Source organism: Cynocephalus volans, chromosome X (assembly GCF_027409185.1).
Source record: "Cynocephalus volans isolate mCynVol1 chromosome X, mCynVol1.pri, whole genome shotgun sequence".
Lineage (NCBI taxonomy): Eukaryota > Metazoa > Chordata > Mammalia > Dermoptera > Cynocephalidae > Cynocephalus > Cynocephalus volans.
The window spans coordinates 148,221,935-148,241,024 of record NC_084478.1 but is presented as its reverse complement, the minus strand read 5'-3'; the positions used below and the strand labels follow the sequence as shown (position 1 = coordinate 148,241,024).

General features: G+C 35.5%; 1 pseudogene; it reads left to right on the top strand.

Moving 5' to 3' along the window:
• The window catches only part of LOC134366591 (testis-expressed protein 15-like), a 48,324-nt pseudogene extending 30,164 nt beyond the window's left edge, over positions 1 to 18,160 (top strand).
• The last annotated feature ends 930 nt before the right edge of the window (positions 18,161 to 19,090 follow it).

Here is a 19,090-nt window from a genome sequence, read left to right as displayed (position 1 = left end):
CCCTGTAGTGGGATTGCTGGGTCATAAGAGTAGTTCGACTTTCAATTCTCTGAAGAACCTGCATACTATTTGCCACTGTGACTGTACCAGTTAAACACATTCCCACCACCAATGTAGGAGAGCTCCCTTTTCTCCACATCCTTACCAGTACTTGTTATTTTCTTTCTTTTTGATAATAGCCATTCTAACTAGAGTAAGATGAACTCTCACTGTGGTTTTAATTTGCATTTCCCTGATGGTTAGTGATGTCGAGCATGTTTTCATGTCTATTGGCCATTTGCTTGTCCTCTTTTGAGAAATGTCTGTTCAGGTCCTTTGCCCAATTTGAAATTGTGCATTTTTGCTGTTCAGTTGGTTGAGTTCCTCATATATTCTGGATATTATCCCTTTGTCTGATACGTAGATTGCAAATACTTTCTCCCATTCTCTAGGTTGCCTCTCCACTTTGTTGACTTTGTTCTTTGCATTTTGGCCTATTAAAATATTTAATTTATATGTAATCAACATCATCTTTTCCTTTTGTGTTTTCAGTTGGGCTAAAAAGTAATTTCCTACTCCAAGATTATAAAAACGTTCATGTTTTCTTCTAGTCCTTTGACGATTATTTTTTTCAATGAATTGCATTTTGGTATGAGGAGGTGTAGGGATCTACCTTTCCATTTATCTTTCCATTATACTCTCACTCTTAAGAACTACCTTTCATTATCAGTGGTCATATTTTCACTCTAGCTTACTGTAATTAACAAGATACAATCACAAATGATTATAAAATTTAGAGATTTTACATTTGAAAAATAATATTGTGGTGCTTCTTGGTGATATGATTATGACTTCATATATCTTATAAACAATTTTTCATCATTAATTTCTGTTTTAATAAAAGAATTTTTATGGTGTTACTTAGCTGTGAATGTTTTCTGAACATTTTAAGAGAAATTATTTACTTGTTAAATATGCATTTTTATAAGTTCCTTTACTATTACCTGAGTTTCCTTATGAAATTTTAGGAATACATTTCTATAAGTTATGAAGGAAAATATGCTTTCATTTTCCAGGTTTTTATGTACTTAAACCATTATCGGGAATACGTATTTCACAATTGAGGGGGTGGGGTAGTGATTTGCTTTGCTTCCTGGAAAGGATTTTGTGGAATTATTTTGGTTTTTCCCCCCTACTTCTCCACCTCATTCTCCTTTCCTTTCCTTTTTTGTTTTCCTGTGATAGAAGGGGGGAAAGCAAGGTAACAGTAAATGGAGGTAATTTTGCCTAGATGTTGTTGAATGTTGGAAATTAATATAAGAAAGGCTTAGTCTGTGAGAAAAAGTTCTTATTCCTATTTAATTTTTGTATTTCTTGTCAGAATTCAGTTTTCTCATAGCAAATACTATTTTTTAGAAACTTTTCTAGACTAGGACAGAGTTTCATGCCACATCATTTGTACAGTATTGGTTTCTTACTCATTCTCTTCTCTTTTTGCTTTTTCTGTTGAGAAAGCATTTTAACATTAAGTTATTAAACTTTCAATTAAAATCAATCATAACGCAGTTTGCTTGTATTAATAGAGTTTTCTATAGAAACAATTTTTGTTACTTTTTTTTTACTATCTTATTATTTCCACAGAAAGAATATGTTCACTGAATAACTGTACAATAGCCAAAAGAATTGGAAAGGAGAAGATGGTACAGTCGTCTTTGAGCATTTCAGGAAACCTATAAATCCATTTGTTCAGGAAAATTTTTCATACAAGGCACTAAGTGCAGAGAATAATACTTCCAACTCCAATACTTCTAATTCCTATGGAAATGTGCAAAATGGAAACATTCCTAGACTTGAAACATGCAGTGGACAGACAAAGCACAATTTAGCAGAAATTAGAGACACTTCTCAAGCACATGATTCGGGTCTTTCATTTATGCCCAGTAATACCAAAGAAAGTGTTAATGATGACAGTTTGTTAAACTTGACATATCTGAAAAATGTTTTAAGTGATCTTTCTGCTGCTATTCCCTTTTACAACAATAGTGTCTCAAGCACAGTTATTACTTCAAAACTTATCAAAGACCCAAGACTGATTAGGAGAGGAAAAGCCATGGAAAAGCAGAATAATACCACAGGTTTATATGAGATTTTGCCATTTGAGAAAAGTTCAGGTTATGTTAATTCAGAAATAAACCTGTCATCCATGCCAACTACTTCTTCCTCTTCACCTGAAGTGGTTCCTGATAATCAGGCTATTCTTACTAATTGTTTGGATGTCCCTCGCTTCAAAATGTCTTTTGATGATTCACAATCTCAGGCCCACAGCATAGACTCTATGGACTACGATTGTACATCTTCCAATAAAATGACGTTAACAGGACAATGTAAGGACCAAGACAATTTTTCCTTGCCAATTCCTTTGTCAAATGTAGTTTCAGAAGTTGAGAGCCAAAAACACAGTGAGGAAAAAGCCCAGAGAGGCCAAAAGAGAAGCAACATCCCACTTGTAATTAAACAAAGCAGTGAGACACGTAACTCTTATGGATCAGTGAATACTTGTACAAAAGAATACAGTAGTCACACCTCTCAGAAATTACAGTCTTCTAATTTAAAAACTGTGTATCAAACTGGTCACCAAATGTCTGCAGTTTTTCCACTCCAAAAGAAAGAACACATAGATGAGTACATTCAAAATATTGGAAAGATGAGAAACTTCACTGACCCAGAAAACAATTCCCAATACAAAAAGAAGCAAACTTTATGGAAAGAAACTGAAAATTATTTTACTAATGAAACAAAAGTCAGTCCACTAGATAATTATATTTCATTGCACCAAGAATACAAAAAAGGTGAGAATCTTAATTCTTTGGGGAAAAACTCTGATAAAACATTAAATACTCGAGATTTTGGAATACCAGAATCTTTCACATCTGCCACAAAGGATAAGGATGAACTAGATCATCTAGCATTGGAATTACAAAATAATCTTACTCCAAGTATGGAGAACCTTTCACAAAAGCATGCTCAACACTCTTTGCAGTGTGAAGATAACTTTCATACAGGTTTTGCTATTGCTCAAAAGCTAGTGGAACTGAAGTTGGAAAAAACAAATCAGAATTATGTTAGCATCATGAGTGATGCTTTCCACGAAGCAAAAGACATTCCCCAGGCCAAAGAACTGCTCACTGATACAGTTATTTCATCTCATGACAATTCGAACTGCAGCATAACTAGAGAACATGTGTGTGTCCATAGGAAAAATGAAAATGAGCCAGTGCCATCGGAGAACAATCACCGAGACTGCCGAGGAATTCCTCACACTGAAGATGAAGGTCAAGATGACAGTCTGTTCTGTAATACACACATGAACAGTGATATATGCCTGAATATTAATTTCAGAGAACAAGGAGATAAGGATAAAGAAAACCACAAGGAGGCTAAAGAGGAAAATGGTGCTTTGTCTTCCGAAAACAACGGAGAATTCATATACGGAGACGAGAAGCAGGATTTTCATACAAATAAAAATTTCACCAGTGTAGATGAAAGAAAGAGGAAAAACTACAGCAATGTAGGAATTCTGAGTTCTGAAGAATTTTCTACTACGTTTAACTCGATGTGGGGAGAAAAATACGTATTAACAGAAACTTCATTATTAGAGAGTGAAGATAGTGGTGTAAAACAAAAAGATACTCAAAATACTGGAGGAGGTGTAGAGCATGTGGCTTCCACAACATTTCCCCATATTGCAGGTTCATCGGTGTGTTTAGCTTCAAATGATGCAGTACAGATAACTGGTACTACTATACCTGCATTAAGCACGAATCATGAAGATCACCAAAGATACCACTTAAAAGAAACTTGTTCTTCTGAGAGTCCAGATTTTGATTTGTTAGCAAAACATAGGGCTTCTGATTGTGAAATTAATATGGATAAAAATAAATTACAGGACTCTTTTCATCTATCAATAAATGAGAAATCAGTCCTTCAGAATTTGGAATTGGAAAATGAGATTGAAGTAGGATCAGAACAATGTGATGATGCTTTTCTATTTCAACAAGATGCACATGGCCATGGGAATGTACTTTATGAGGTATCTGGGGCCTCATATGAGGCTCTAAAGTCTCGTATAGATTGGGAAGATCTATTAGGAAGCAATTGTGGAGAGAAGGAAGTTTCGGATAACCCCAAAAGAAGGAAGAATAGTGATCAACATTCCTGTAAGGAAAGTAATTTTTATTCATCCACACAAAAAAACAAAACAGAGCTCCTCAACCCAATTTTACTCCCAGATCTACCAGTGATAATGACTAATATATTCCAGCCACGATTCTGCCCCACTGCTGACTCCCTCAAGTTGAAAGATAATTCTGGCAAATGTGTAACTGAAGCCCTAGAACCAGAAATAAATAAGAAAGAGGGGAAAGCTCCAGGATTTGAAATTTATTCCCAGCCTTCTGGTGAAAATTCAGGCTATCCATATGAAGATAAGTTTGGTAATAAAAGGCAAGAATCAGTACTAGTGAGTAAATCTGAATACTCCCATTCCTTTGACTTGAGTCATAATACACGTGTGAATCATATGTCTGAAAAAGAAAACAGTGAATTGTTGTTTACTAAACCTTCTAATGTCACAACAATAAATGAAGAAAGCAGATGTTTCTCTTTGAAACCAAAAACTGACTGTAATGATACTAGAAGTAAAAATGATGTGGAATCAAGAATTAGCAAAAGAAAGCTATGTACAACATTTGAAGATCAAAACATATCAGATAAAGGTTTAAGACAATATCAAATTTGTGAGAAGAAGAGGAGGCTAACCAGGCAAGACTCATTTGCGTGTTTTGCTTCATTGTCCCAAGGACAAAATAAAACATTTTCACGGTCAGAGAAGCACATTAGGAATGTCCTGGATATTCTAAATAACGAAGCATCTTCATGCAAAAGCAAACGTATTTCCAAAAATCTTGAGAGAGCTGTCGTTCACTTAAAAAAGGCTCATAGAATACTTCACACCTCTTTGCAGCTTATAGCTAAAGTGGGAGAAAAAAGAAAGGGCACATTACCAAGATCACATGCAAAAATATGCAATAATTTCTGGGAAACTCATGAACTTCAAGGTTATAGTCCTGTGTATGAAAGAAAATATTCCAGTAGGCACGTTTTGTCAAAAAGAAAACATGACAATCAGGAAGAGAAAAGAGCTTTAAGATTTGATTTTCGTAAGTCATTAACCCCTGTAGCAAAGCACAAATCTTATAAAACAAATGGAGAGAGAATCACAATGTGCCTTTCCAAGAAGAGTGTAGCCAGCAGTGTGCCCAGAAGTTACACCACTATTCACGTGAGAGAATTTTGTGATCAAGAACAGTGTCCTGAATCACAGTTGCCCTTATCCTCCGCATCCCAAAGTACAAGTCAGTCAGCTTATAATAACAGTATGGAAAATCCAAGATCATCAGAACTTCAGCCCTTTTCCAGAAAAACTGGTTGTCTGTTTTCCTCAGACCACCCAGATGAGAAACGAACTGTAAAAGAAAACCAAATTGATATGAAGGATTCATCTAACATTAGTAAATATGAAAAGCTTGAGAGCCATTTGGCATATAATAATGGTAAGGATTCTACAAAAGAAAACAATTCTGAGGCTCATGAACTAATAAATCAAAGTAATCCAGTATCTTTAAGTTGTGTAAAAGAAAAGAATGTAAGTAACATCACAGACAGAAACTGTGATGCAACTTGTCCAGCTCACCCAAAGGTGAAACCTGGCACATCTATTTCAGTCTTAGAATCAAATGTGAAGCACTTTTTCAATGTTGATGTCTATAAACGAGATAACCTTATTTCATCTGGTTATAAAAGAAAACTGCAAGTAAGATTTCCTATAGAAAAGTGGACAGCTTCTACTGAGATCTCCAAACCAAGCATTATTTCAGGAAACATCCTTATGGGCACATCACACCTAAATTTGATAGCAAGCAAAAATTACAGTATTCCTCAATTGTTATCAGCCCCTCCAATGACAGATAGTGAGAGAGAATCTTCGAAATTCTATTGGGATAAACAGAGAAATTTTGCTTTACATTGTTGTGCAACATCTACTGCTGTATCACATCCGCAGGGATGTAGTGGGAAAGAGTTACTAAAGACAGAAGAATGCTCTTCAAGTAATTGCTTCCACGTAGATGGGAATGAAACAAATGTTAATGAGAATTCTGAGTTGGGTCTGACATCAGTAACTGAAGAGAGTAAAAGATTTGGGAAAAGTAGAATGAAGAAACTATCTCCCAATGATAATTCTCTGCTCTTAGGAGATAATATAAAGGATTCTTTAGAAAAATGCATTGCAAAGAAAGACATTCAGGACAGAAAAATGTGGAAAGTTAAACAAGCAGAAAAAACAAAAGATTCAGTTTACAAAAAAAGCATGACTGGAGGATCAGCTACTGAGACTGAGTACAAAAATCAAAAGAATAAGATCTTCGAGGAGGAATCCTCCCACTTAAATGAGAAAACAATTAAAAGTAACTTTACTGATTTTCATTTAAGCATTAAGAATACTACCCCTGAGGCAGTCTCTTTGAATCACACAGTTTCTAATCAGTTTAACAAAAGAGAGGAGAGGGAAGTTAAAGTCGGTGATGACTCTCAGTCTAACTCAACATTACATTTAGAAATAGCCTGTATTTCCAAACCAGTCATTCTAGGAATTAATTGTATGCCTATTTTACATGCTCACTCCGAAACTTCTAAAGTCACTCCTTTTCAAAAGAAACATATATCACATATAAATGAATTAAAAGAAGGACATTGCTCAGCTAATTTTATGACTCTTATAGCTAAGCTATCTCAAATTTTTCAGAGGGCAGATGAAGCTTCTTCTTTGCAGATTCTACGGGAAGAAACTAAAGTTTGTCAAAATATTCTCCCTTTATTTGTTGAAGCTTTTGAAAGGAAACAAGAATGTTCACTTGAACAAATCCTAATTTCAAGAGAACTGTTGGTAGAACAAAACTTGTGGAATAATTGCAAATACAAGTTAAAACCGTGTGCTGTGGACACTTTAGTAGAACTTCAAATGATGATGGAGACTATTCAATTCATTGAAAACAAAAAAAGCCTCTTAGGAGGTGAACCAACATTCCGAAGCTTGCTTTGGTATGATGAGACATTGTACAGTGAGCTGCTTGGCAGACCACGTGGATGTCAACAGCAGTCCAGTTTCTATCCTGCTCTTCAAGGAAGGTTAAAATATAATGCATTCTGTGAGTTGCAGAATTATCGTGATCAATTAATTGAATTGTTTGAAGACACAAAAAGGAAAAATAATTCATACTATGCATTCTTATAATACAAACGACAGATTAATGAATGTGAAGCCGTAATGAAACATTGTTCTGATTGCTTTGACTTTTCTCTTTCTGTTCCATTTACCTGTGGCGTTAACTTTGGAAATAGTTTAAGAGACCTAGAAACCTTAAGAAAAAGTACTTTAAAGCTTATCAGTGTATATAGGGAATCTCCTAAAGCTCATTCATATCCAGGAAAACAAGACCATCTGTGGGTTATCATAGAAATTATCTCCTCAAAAGTTAATTTTATCAAGAGAAACGAGGCAGTGAGTATTAAAATATCTCTTTATGGTATGGAACATATCTGTTTTGATGCTGCAAAAAATCTTGCTTGGAAAAAGAGAAGACAATCTTTCAGCAAAGAATTCTCAAGGAAAAAGAAGAATGAAGTGCTACTCAAAATGATTCAATGCGCTTTTTCTCAGTTGCAGAAGATATATGATACTCTGGCTAAAGATCTGAATGATGAACCAATTTCCAGTATTGGGCTTGAGGAAGATGCTCTGATTGCTTCCAGAAAGTCAGATAGTCTAATAAACAAAGCAACGATTAGCATAGAAAACTGTAGGTTTAGCGGTACTTTGCTTTCATACCCAGATATTTGTTTTATTAGCGAAATATTAGATCAAGCTGAACTTGCAGACATTAAGAAACTACAGGAGCTCACTTTGAGATGTACAGATCACTTAGAAATTTTTAAAAAATACTTTCAGGTGCTGCAAGAAGATAACATAGATAATGTTTTTATAACAGAAGACAATGTTTTGGATATGGTGAAAAAACACAAGCAAGGGGCTATAATGTTAAAATCTGCAGCCATTGAAACATACATTGAAATTGTCATGGTTTCAGAAACAGTTCACTTTCTTAAAAATGTAATGGCAAAGAAACTAGACAAACAGAGGTTTCGAGGTATGCTTTGGTTTGATTTGTCACTTCTTCCTGAGCTAATTCACTGCCAAGAAAAAATGGCTGCTTTTTCATTTCTTAAAGATAACTCAACAGATTGCACTTGGAAAGAGATAGAGACTGCTATTGCTGAACTTAAGGAAGATCTGGCTATTATCTACAAAGATAGTGAAGCTGTTAATTGCTCATATGCTCTTCATTTGCTCTCAAGAGAACTTGAGGAACTTTCAGAAATAAAAAAAACTTCTAAAGAAGTCAAAGTATTCCTTTTCCACATATATTGACTTTGTGCCATTTACAGCATCCATAAATTATGGAAGCACTGTGACAGAGTTAGAATACAACTATTGTCAGTTTTCTACACTGCTCGAAAATGTAATGGCTGCCCCTCGCAAAGATTTAGGAAAAATGGCCCATATTGTGAAAGTCATGAAAACAATCGAAATTATGAAGATTACATGTGCTAAAAATTCTAAATTAACCATTTTCTTTATCTTATGTCAAATGCAATGGAACAGAAGGAAGACTTTACAACTGAAGAGAAAAGAAAAGATGAATATTCATGTTATAAAACGTGGAGAAAATGTCAATAAATTTGTTACTTCTGTGAAGGCACCCTCAGTTTCAGAGTGCATAATGAAAAACGTTTCAAATTCCTCTAAAAAACGACCTATCACTGTAGACAAATGTGAAAACTATCAGGAACAAGAGAAAAATACTATTTCCACTTGTAAAAAGCCAAAGGTATGACTGTTTTAAAATGAAACCTGTTAAGTATTTTTTTGAGAACAAATCTACTCTTTAAGCAAACAAGTAGTTCGCAAATTTATAAAAGTAGAGAATGCTTTAAATAAGGCCTTGCAAAATGAATTTACTAACTAAAGTATTGGATATTTTTTAAATATAAAAATTATTGTATTTAGAAAACATTTCTTGGAAGCACATGAATTTTAATAGCTTCTTAAGGGAACTCCAGTATTACGAATACTATGAATGTGAGTTAAATGAGTGACCAAGTGCTTACTGAGTAGCATCTGTATAACATGTCCAATGTTGTTAAAATTAAAAACTGGCTAGAGAAGCCTGTCTATTTGACTATTATCATCCAGATGGGAAATAGGATAGATATTTTTAAATAGATGATTATCAAGGAGTTAGAAGAATTCCTGTTTAAGCACATTTTAATACACTTTATTTAGCATTTATTATGTTCCTGGCACTGTTCTAAGAATTGTATAAATATTAACTCATTTTTCTTCACAAAAACCTTATGATGTACGCTACGCACTATTATTATCTTATTTAAAAGTGAGGAACTGAGGCATAGAAAGATGAAATAACTCTCCCAAGATCACAGAGTTAGAAAATAGGAGAGCCCAGATCTAAAACCAGGCAGTGAAGTCCCAGAGCCCATACTAACAGTTGCCCTTGCTCTACACTCAGAGGCTTCTCTCGCAACCTTTCAAGAATTTCTTAGTTCAGAAGTACAGAAACAGAGCCCTATATGCAAAATGAAAAGTAGGATTTTTTCCTCTGCTTGCTCTGATTGTATTTGTTAAACTGGTTCTAAAGAATATGAATCTAATCACCGTCGATCACACTACATTTATAAGAAAACACCTAGTAAACAACTGGCATATAGACATACTTCAAAAACACAAGAAAACGGTGTGTACTCCCCATCAAGAGTAAAGTGAGGGTGGTTCTCAAAAAAGTGTAGGTATTGAGAAGAAAAGCAAAAAAAAAAAAAAAAAAGAAAGCTTGGATTGATAGAGAAGTTTTATTTATTGTATGGAAGAACACAGACCAAAGCTTTCCATTAAGGAAAAAAATGTTACCAAATGAAAGTAAAAATGAAGAGGGTATTTAAGTTATGGGAAATAATGTGAGCAAAGACACAGGACACAATGCTTATTGACATCATTCGAGAAATGAGTTTAGAATTGGAACAATTTAATAGAGTGGGCAAGAGTACACTAAGGATGGAGAAAGAGGAGGTTTCACATTAGCCTTAAGTATAGGCCTAAGGAGTTTGAACTTCACTCTGTATATTTGAAGTCTAATGCCATGTGAAATGTGTTTTCTCGGTGGTTTAAAGGGTAAGGAGATTCGGAGTATAGTTAGAAGTAGTAAGTCAGCCATGGCTTACAGAATAAAAAAGAAAATTCATATTTGACAGACATTGCTTAAAGAATTGATGGGGCTTAGTGACTGGTTTACTAAAAAGTATACAAAAAAGGGAGCAGTCATAAATAGACTCCACTCAGTTTTAAGATGTGAGGATAAGAAGAATGTTGCAAATTTCTTTAAAAAAAAGAAAGTCGTTCCAAACATGTGCAAAATATGGGAAGTCCAGCTGAGTCACTGTTTTGGGGGGGGTTGGAGGGATCATTAATGAGTTTAATCTTAGATGATGGCAGAAAAAACAATTGCAAATATCTGATGTTAAAATAATAAATATGTTATAGTTTGTCATCACCAATGTAGATTTTCTTTGTATCTTTTAAACATAGGTTGACATGAAAAACATCACAAAAATCAACAGAGAAAAGGCAACATTCAAGCACCTAAGGTAGGAGTTGGCATCAGCCATATCAGAAGAAAATCTAAAAAATATTGGGCAAATTTTAAGGAACAAGAATAAAATAATTATTTATATAATTATATAGGATCATACATGTAACTTAGGGAATACGAGGAAGCTAAGGAAGGAGAGGAAATTTGTTTCAGGTTATACGATGCCTTTCTTAGGCCTAAGGAGTTTGAACTTCATTCCGTAAGTAATGAAAGGTAACGTCATGGAAGATGTGTTTTTTCAGTGATTTAAAGGATAAGAAGATTCTGAGTACATTTAGAAGTAAGTTAGCCGAGGCTTAGGAAAAGGGTGGATTGTTTTACAGAATAGGGAAAGTTTGTATTTGACAGACATTGTTTAAAGAACTGATGGGGCTTAGGAACCGGTTTATCTTAAAAGGAAATATGAGGACGTATGATCAGATTACCTTTTTTTAAAATTTGTGTATATGACACATCAGCCAAATTTCAAAATTACGTAAAGAGATATGAATTGCCAGCGTACGTAACTAACTGGGAACATTAAAATGAATAGTGTGTGTGTGTGTGTGTGTCATGGACACACACACACACACATATTATAAATATAGTACTATTTTATAAAATGATGTTTTAAGACCATAAAATTTCAAAGGCTAGTTCTTTAAAGTGAATAAATTATTTTTATGAAAAACTCACTGCATTTAGTTATGTGCTTCTCATTTTGACATGAAGTGACACCACTGGACTTGATGAACATCTCTGGTTTTATTCAACTCTGAGATTTTGAATTTGTGACTGGCTTCATTTTTTTCCATTTTGTGAAGGATAATGAGTAATATAAAAAAGGAGAAATAAGCAACCTCATTTCTGTGTTACTTGGTTTTGCTTCTTTAAATAAAACATTTCATTTACTGCATTTCTAGAATTTTTTTCCTAGCATGTATGACTCTCTAAATAGTTGTATAGTGACATAAAAACAAATAGGCTATTAGAGGGATAACATAAACTAGTTTTGTAATCATCTTAGCTTTGTTAACTAAGTATAAGTGGTATTCGCTTCTCAAAGAATCAAGCTGTGACTCACATAGCAGAAAAAATGAATTCTAATAAAAGATTAATATAGGGTGCTAGTATCATGGAAATGACTATCTTCTAAGGAAATACACAAAGGGACAGATAGTCCAGGCAACTACCAATATATAAAGTCAAGACATCGCCGAAGCATCCCTGGAAATGTGATAAAGTCAAATTATACGTTCGGGGAACTCAAAGTATTATATGGAGTTGGATGATGTTTTAGATGATTATTGAAATACCTTTGGAGGAGGCTGGATTCAGTAAACTATGAGACTTCTAGTTTCCTGAGGTGGATATACAAATTCCAGGCCAAAGATGAAATTCTCTCAACTATAAAGAAGTAGCACTTTTTCCCCCTTTTCAACATACTCTTTCCCACATATAATTCAAAGACTTTTATAGAGCACCAAAAAATATAATTATCTTGGGGACCTGTATTAACTCTCTGGCTCTAGACATTGCCGTAATGGATGCTTCTCTCAGCCTGCTCGAGACTGTCTAAATTTAGTTAAGAATGTCAAGGATATTAAATTGGCAAGAAATTTTGGAGATCTGCTTTGCCCGTTCTCAAAGATGGACCAGCAAAAAAAAAAAAAATTAGTTTGTTGTAACGGGGAAAAGATCATTTGGATGGGTGTGGAGGAGGTGTGCACAGCTGGTGGTTTCACAAGTTCTATATAGCTAGTTGAAAGTAATGAACATTGTGAACGGGTTGGAGACATATGACTTAGCAACTACACTGAACAACTGAATAATGATAGTTTCCTACTTTTAAAAGCCTCTATCAGGAAATATCCAAAGCACAAAATAGTTTATTACAATATTGGAAATATATTTGAAATGTGGAGTATGCCATCTTCAGCAGGAAAAAGTATCTAAATTCAAACCAAGGGAGTGAAACTGGTAAAATATGTTACTCGTATACTGCCAATAGAATGAGAAAATATAAATTGTGAGAACTGTTCTCCTGAATAATAATTTCAAATGTGTTTCTTTTAAAATTTTGTGACTCTGTATATTTAAAGTTGTTGTATGTATGTGTTACACTTCATAGGAATACAGGATCTCGTCCCCAAAGTGGAGATGAAATAGGATCAGGTTCATCTGACAAGCTGAAAAGAAACCATGCATCTCCAAAAAAGACTGAAATGCAAAGATCACTACCTGGCTCACTTTTACCTTTAAAGAACCTGAAAGACACTTGCACATCAAAGTCAGAAAACAAAATAGATACAACTGATATTTTGTCTGATACTTCAGAAAACTTCACCGGACAACAGGGAAACTTAAATAGCATGAAGAAAAGAAATGTGAATTCTAGTGCTGCTGAAACAGAATGTGATAAAGACTGTAGTTCCTTTGCGATTTGTGACCAGAAAGGTGTAGATGACACCTTTTCCAAAGACCATGAAGCACTTTACATAAATTTCCTAAAAATTCCCCAGATCCTGGACAGAAATCTTATCTTTCAAACATAAAACCAGGAACCAATATTTCTCTTGAGCTTAGTGCATCAGTGTGTTCAAAGCCTATTTTCTGTTCTGTGAGGGATGTCCATACCAATCTAGAAATGAATGGCACAGTCCTTGAACTTCAAGATAACGAAACAGTAAATTCATCTATTAAAAATTCCACATTCATCAATTCTCCAGAACCCATAGTTATCCAAAATAAAATTCCTGTGCTGCAAATAAATAAAGCACAGCTTGCAAAAACTGAGTCTGAGGAAAAACATAAGAAGGATGCATTGGATTCCAGTACTATATCTTTTGGAGCATCTGGAAGCACAACACTTAATGTGAATCAAACAGCACAGTACTCTTTTTCTGAACAGCAGGATCATGAAACTTCCAAATTTCTAACTCAGAATGCTGCCACATATTGGAATGACCAGGCACAGTCTGCATGCACCCCAATATATAATTCTTTTGAGCATTCATTTGGAACTTCATATCCATACTATGCTTGGTGTGTTTATCATTACAGCAACAGCAGCAGCAATGCCATAACCCGGACATGCCAAGGGATGACATTGCATGAAATGCAGCCACCTTCTGGGATGCTGACTACAGTTGCAAGTACTGTCCAGAACACACCTTCCAATCTTCCACACACTCAGTGTTTTGGTTACACTTCTGGGGAGCCACAAGCAAATGACTTTGTGCCAGTGAATGGGTATTTTCAGTCTCAGATCCCTATTTCTTATAATTATCAGCAGCCAATTTTTTCACATTATGAATCTCCTGAATCATTACTGCAAGCTACATACTCTTACCCTCCTAATCCAGGTGTGTTGCCAGAAGTTCCTCAAATGTATGGTGAGTTTCACAAGTTTTAATGCTTGCTTCACTGAGTCTTTACATTTAAATTTGTACATTTATATAAATGGAAATCACAGTAAGTGAATTACTTGTAATATAAGTGATATATGACAGTCATTTTTCTGTGCAGATTTGTAGAATTGTTCATATATCAAGTAGAGTTGAATTGTGTTGTCAGGTGGAAATCTAGTCAGAAATTAAATTAAAAGAACTCTGACATCACTAATATGTCCTTCAGTAAAATCCAACTTTAATGAATAGTGAAGTAAATTATAGCAATCCAGTGAAAAGTGATGCAACTATTAAAGGGTTTATAAAAGTTTTTAATGGCATGATAGTTTTTAAAACTATAAATTTACCTACGTAAAGACATGCATAGAAATACTGAAATGAAATACACCAACATTTTAACTTGTCTACCTCCAGGTCATAAAATTTGGGGTATGTAGCGTGTTTCTCTAGATTTCCTACTGTGAAACATACATTATTTAGATAATTGGAGGAAGAGTAAAAAACGAAGGTGGAAAATGAAACTTGAATCATATAAAGCAACCTTTCTCTTTCACTATTCTAATAGGATAACTTGGTGTAAGTGAATGGAGTTAATTGAAATGTAGTGGCAGAAGAACTTGGTAGTTTACCTCAGAACTTGAAAATTTTTCTCCTTTAAACACAATTCTATTTGTAAAATATCATGATTAAAATATAGGTTTTTCATTAAATTGAAATGTACATTTACTAGAGTTAAAGCAAAATTGAAAAACAAATGTTAATTCTGCACTTAATTGAAACCATAGTTATACATTAACACCCAAATGTTCCACCATTGGAGAGAAAATGTACATTAAATAAAGTTAGTCATCTCTTAATATCTTAAACAGAAATGCAAGAGAATTTTGTTTAAAATATTGTTCCAAACCTGGACAATCTTAGAAATTAATACGTAGAAAAAATTAAGAGGCCATTTGTCTGAGTTGGACAGGCAGCAGCCTACTGACATAGTTCAGTTTCTTTTTTTTTTTTTTTAATTCATTTTATTTATTGAATCAAAATAGATTATACATATTTTGGGGGTTCAACATTGAGATATGTTGATCAAATCAATATTACTAGCATATATATTGTTACAAATCGTAATTATTCTTTATGCTCCTTGTCCAATCTCTCCCCGCCCCCACTCCCTCCCCCTCCCCCCTCTAATTACCCAAGATTTTTATTCTCCTTCTGAAAGAATAATGTTTACTCTCTTAATTTGTTGCCTAGATGATCTGTCCAATGCTGAGAGGTGTGATCAGATCCCTCAATATTATCATAGAGCAGATGCTTCTTCTGTCTCTCTGAAGTGGGCTTTGTGGAGAGAGACATCCTCTTCTCTTTATCTCTGCTGGTGACTCTCCTTGTGTCAAAGCTCTCTAGTGGTTGGCAGACCATCTGCATGGTGGTTGTGGCATCTAGCCACTTTTGAGGCAGCCATGGTTTTTCGGTGGCTGTGGTGGGCCACCCATATGGAGGTGATGTTTTTGGCATGTTCCTTGGTGCTGGTGGTGTGCCTGGTTGTGGGGTGTGTCTGGTCCCCTTCTTCATGCACCAGGTCCCTGGGCAGGCCCTGAGGCACTGGCGCGGTGTGCCTGGATGTGGGAGTGTGCTCTGGTCCCTGGCTCCAAGCCTCCAGTTCCCAGGCAGGCCCCAAGGTGCTGGTGGTGTGCCTGGGCTAGAACTAATTTTTTGTCCTTTGCTTACTTCTAAAACGGCAGAACTTCCTGTGGGAACCAGTACTTGAGCTGTGTGGTTGAGCAAATTCCTGCTTTGCTGCTGTTTCCCTAGGGAAGGCTTTTTGTGCAGCTCAGGGTTTAATGGTTGACCTTATAGGTACTTCTGGCTCTCCAGAGACCTGGTGGATCAGTGTTGTGTAGAAACTCTGATCTGGGCCTGAGTTTTTTCATCAAACTGCACCCCTTGCAATTCCGTATTCCCAACCAGTCCTCTCTGAGTGGTCTTGCACTGATTGGGGGGCAGATCGTCTGCGCTTGCTGTGTCCCAGTGTTCTTCAGTTGGGCCCTTCTCCCCCACTGCCTATGCTCCAAACACTTCCCGTGGGATGGACCCTGCGCCAGTCCCTTGAGATGACTCAGTGGCCTCTGAATGGCTTCATTTATTCAGTTGTTCTGTATCCTCACACCTGCGTGGGTCCACGGGAGCCCTATTAGTGGTCTTGCAGTCCTGGGAGCCACCACGGCCCTCTTCTTGCCTGCTGCCTCCGGGTAACTCCATCTGAAGGGCACAGCTGCTGCTTCTGCCGGCTCCTGCTCCATGCACTCAGCAGTTACAGCATTAAAGTGGCCGTGGCCTGAAACACTCAGAGCAGTTCTTTCTTTCTCTCATCATGGTTCCTCCCACCTTCATGAACTCCGTGGGTCTCTCCTCCTCTTCCCCTGTGCTCCAGCAGCCTCAGCTTGGGTTGATGTTGCATTTTGATAGTTATAACTTGGTTGATTTGTGGGAGAGAGAGACGCTGGGGACCGTCTATTCCTCCATCTTGACCGGAACTCCCCATTGTTCAGTTTCTAAGACATCTGAACATGTCAGCACCTCTACATTGGAGTTACCACTGATTCACTATAACCTATTGGATAAAATTCAAATATTTTAGCTTGCAATGTGGAGCCCCTCACCATCCTGTACATCCATCCTCATCTCCCCCCACTTTCACCTACTTATTCTGTCATATGACAATCCCCCTGGTACTTCTCTAGTACTTTTTGCATGCTTTTCTCACATGATAAGGCATGTAAGTATTAGGTTAGGTGTTGTAATAATCTGTGTATCTTTCCATTCCCTCCCTGCCCCACCAAATGAATTTAAAGGGGACTAGAAATGTTTTTATCTTGGAATCTGAGAAAAGCTATAAAGTAGGGGAGAAAGAAGAGAGGGAGAAAGAATGAGAGCTCTTCAAAAAGTTCATGGAAAGACACATTATCTTTTAGTTGTATTTTTCCATGAACTTTTTGAAATGCCCACATATGACCTTGCTTTTTCCTTTCTGATTAATTTGATATTATCGCTGATGCTGTAATAATGAACTCCAAGCATTGTAGATGCGGCAAACCTGTGAATTAAAGTAGACACTTTAATTTCTGAAATAGGAAATCTTGATTGTAATTGTTTCATAAAGGTTCTTATAGTATGGGATTTCTTGTGTTCTTAATAGTTAAGCTGTTTTTGATGTTCAAAAAGATAGCTCTAGAATCAAGTTCAGCTATGACTCAAAAATCTTCATTGTTTCCTCCTTGAATAATATTAGACCAATGAAAATGAAAAAGAAAGTTATTTACAAGGGTACTTTAAAAAGGTCATGGAAAAATAGAATTAAAAGATAATACTAATCTTTCCATGAATTTTTTGAAGTACCCCTGTACTTACTATACTATCTAAAAGTCGCTCTAAAAAAAGATCAGGAGGCACTTGCAATGTTATAAACACATCTTTTAGTCTTCATGAGTGCAAAGGATCCATAGAGATCACCTCTGGCACAGGCACTGCATCTTTTAAAAGACGTGAAAATCGTTTTGACCTATTTATCAGTGTTTTGCTCATGATGCTTGTATTCACCACCAGAAGATGAAACTAAAGGAAAGTGCTTACGTGAGCCCTGTGTGCATGTTACATTCTTTATTACATTTAATTCTCACAGGATACCTGAGAGAGATGTAGAGATACGGTTCTTTTACAGAGTAGGAAAGTACCCCTCGGAGAGCCTTAAAAAACTGTCTTCAGATCCTAAGGCTAATAAAGGACAGATGTGCAATTTGAACTCTGAGTTCATTGGCTCTAACTTGAACTCTGGTTCTTTCCACTGTTCTCTCCACTATTAACCACGAATCTACATCATTTAACTTACCTAAATCTTTGTGTGTTTTTTTTTCTCCAGCTCCATGGCAGCAAGAAGCCTTTCAGCCATGGCATTGAAAATAGTCTTCTGTGTACTGAAGTAAAGGAGATTTAACAAGTTTGTCCAACTATATTTTACTTAAATATATTTTAATTTTAACATTTAATATTTTTAAATGCATGTAAGTGTGATAGTAAATAAAAATCATATAGTCATTTATAAAAGATATAAATGCAACAGTTTATCACAAAAGGTGACAGGAAATCCATTTCGAACATCTGAAATACCAAAAGTATTTCCATGCATCTGTAAGGGGAGTTAATACAACATTGAATACGATAAAGGTTAAGCACTAGTGGTAAAATCTTTAAAACTAGATTTGTGTTTCTGATGCTTTTTAATATTGTTTATGGCATTGTGACATTTGATTGAGATGAAAGCAGGAATTTTTTTTGGGGGGGGGGGGATTGGTTATCTGACCAGTAATTTCATAATTCTTGACACTTTATTCATATAATTTACAATTCTACTATGTCTGGTGTGGTGAATTCTTTGATTTCAATGTTTTTTACTTGTTAAATATTTTTAATAGAACAATCGGTTTGCATATATTGAGCGTTTCCTTGAGGAGAGGGTTTTTTAAAAAAATTTTATATTGGAAGCCGTTTTAGATCATTATACTGGAATTAAAGCACTTTTAAAGACTTTTTCCACAATAGCCAGAGTCCTTTCTACAAGATTGTTTCTTTCGTATTTGTATTTCACAATTTAAATGGTTCTTCTAATGATTTTGTATCAAATAATGTGGAATAACATCTATGCTCAAGCAGTTTAGACTGATTGCAGTAATTTAAATAATGCAGCACTAGTACAAGTATTTTCATGCTCTGGTTATATATATTTTTTTCTTTTTGGACATGCCACAAAAGTAAAAAATCTCTTAGTAATAATCCTTGTAGGACAACAGGATGCAGTATGTAACTACACACTTGAGAAGCAAGATTAGA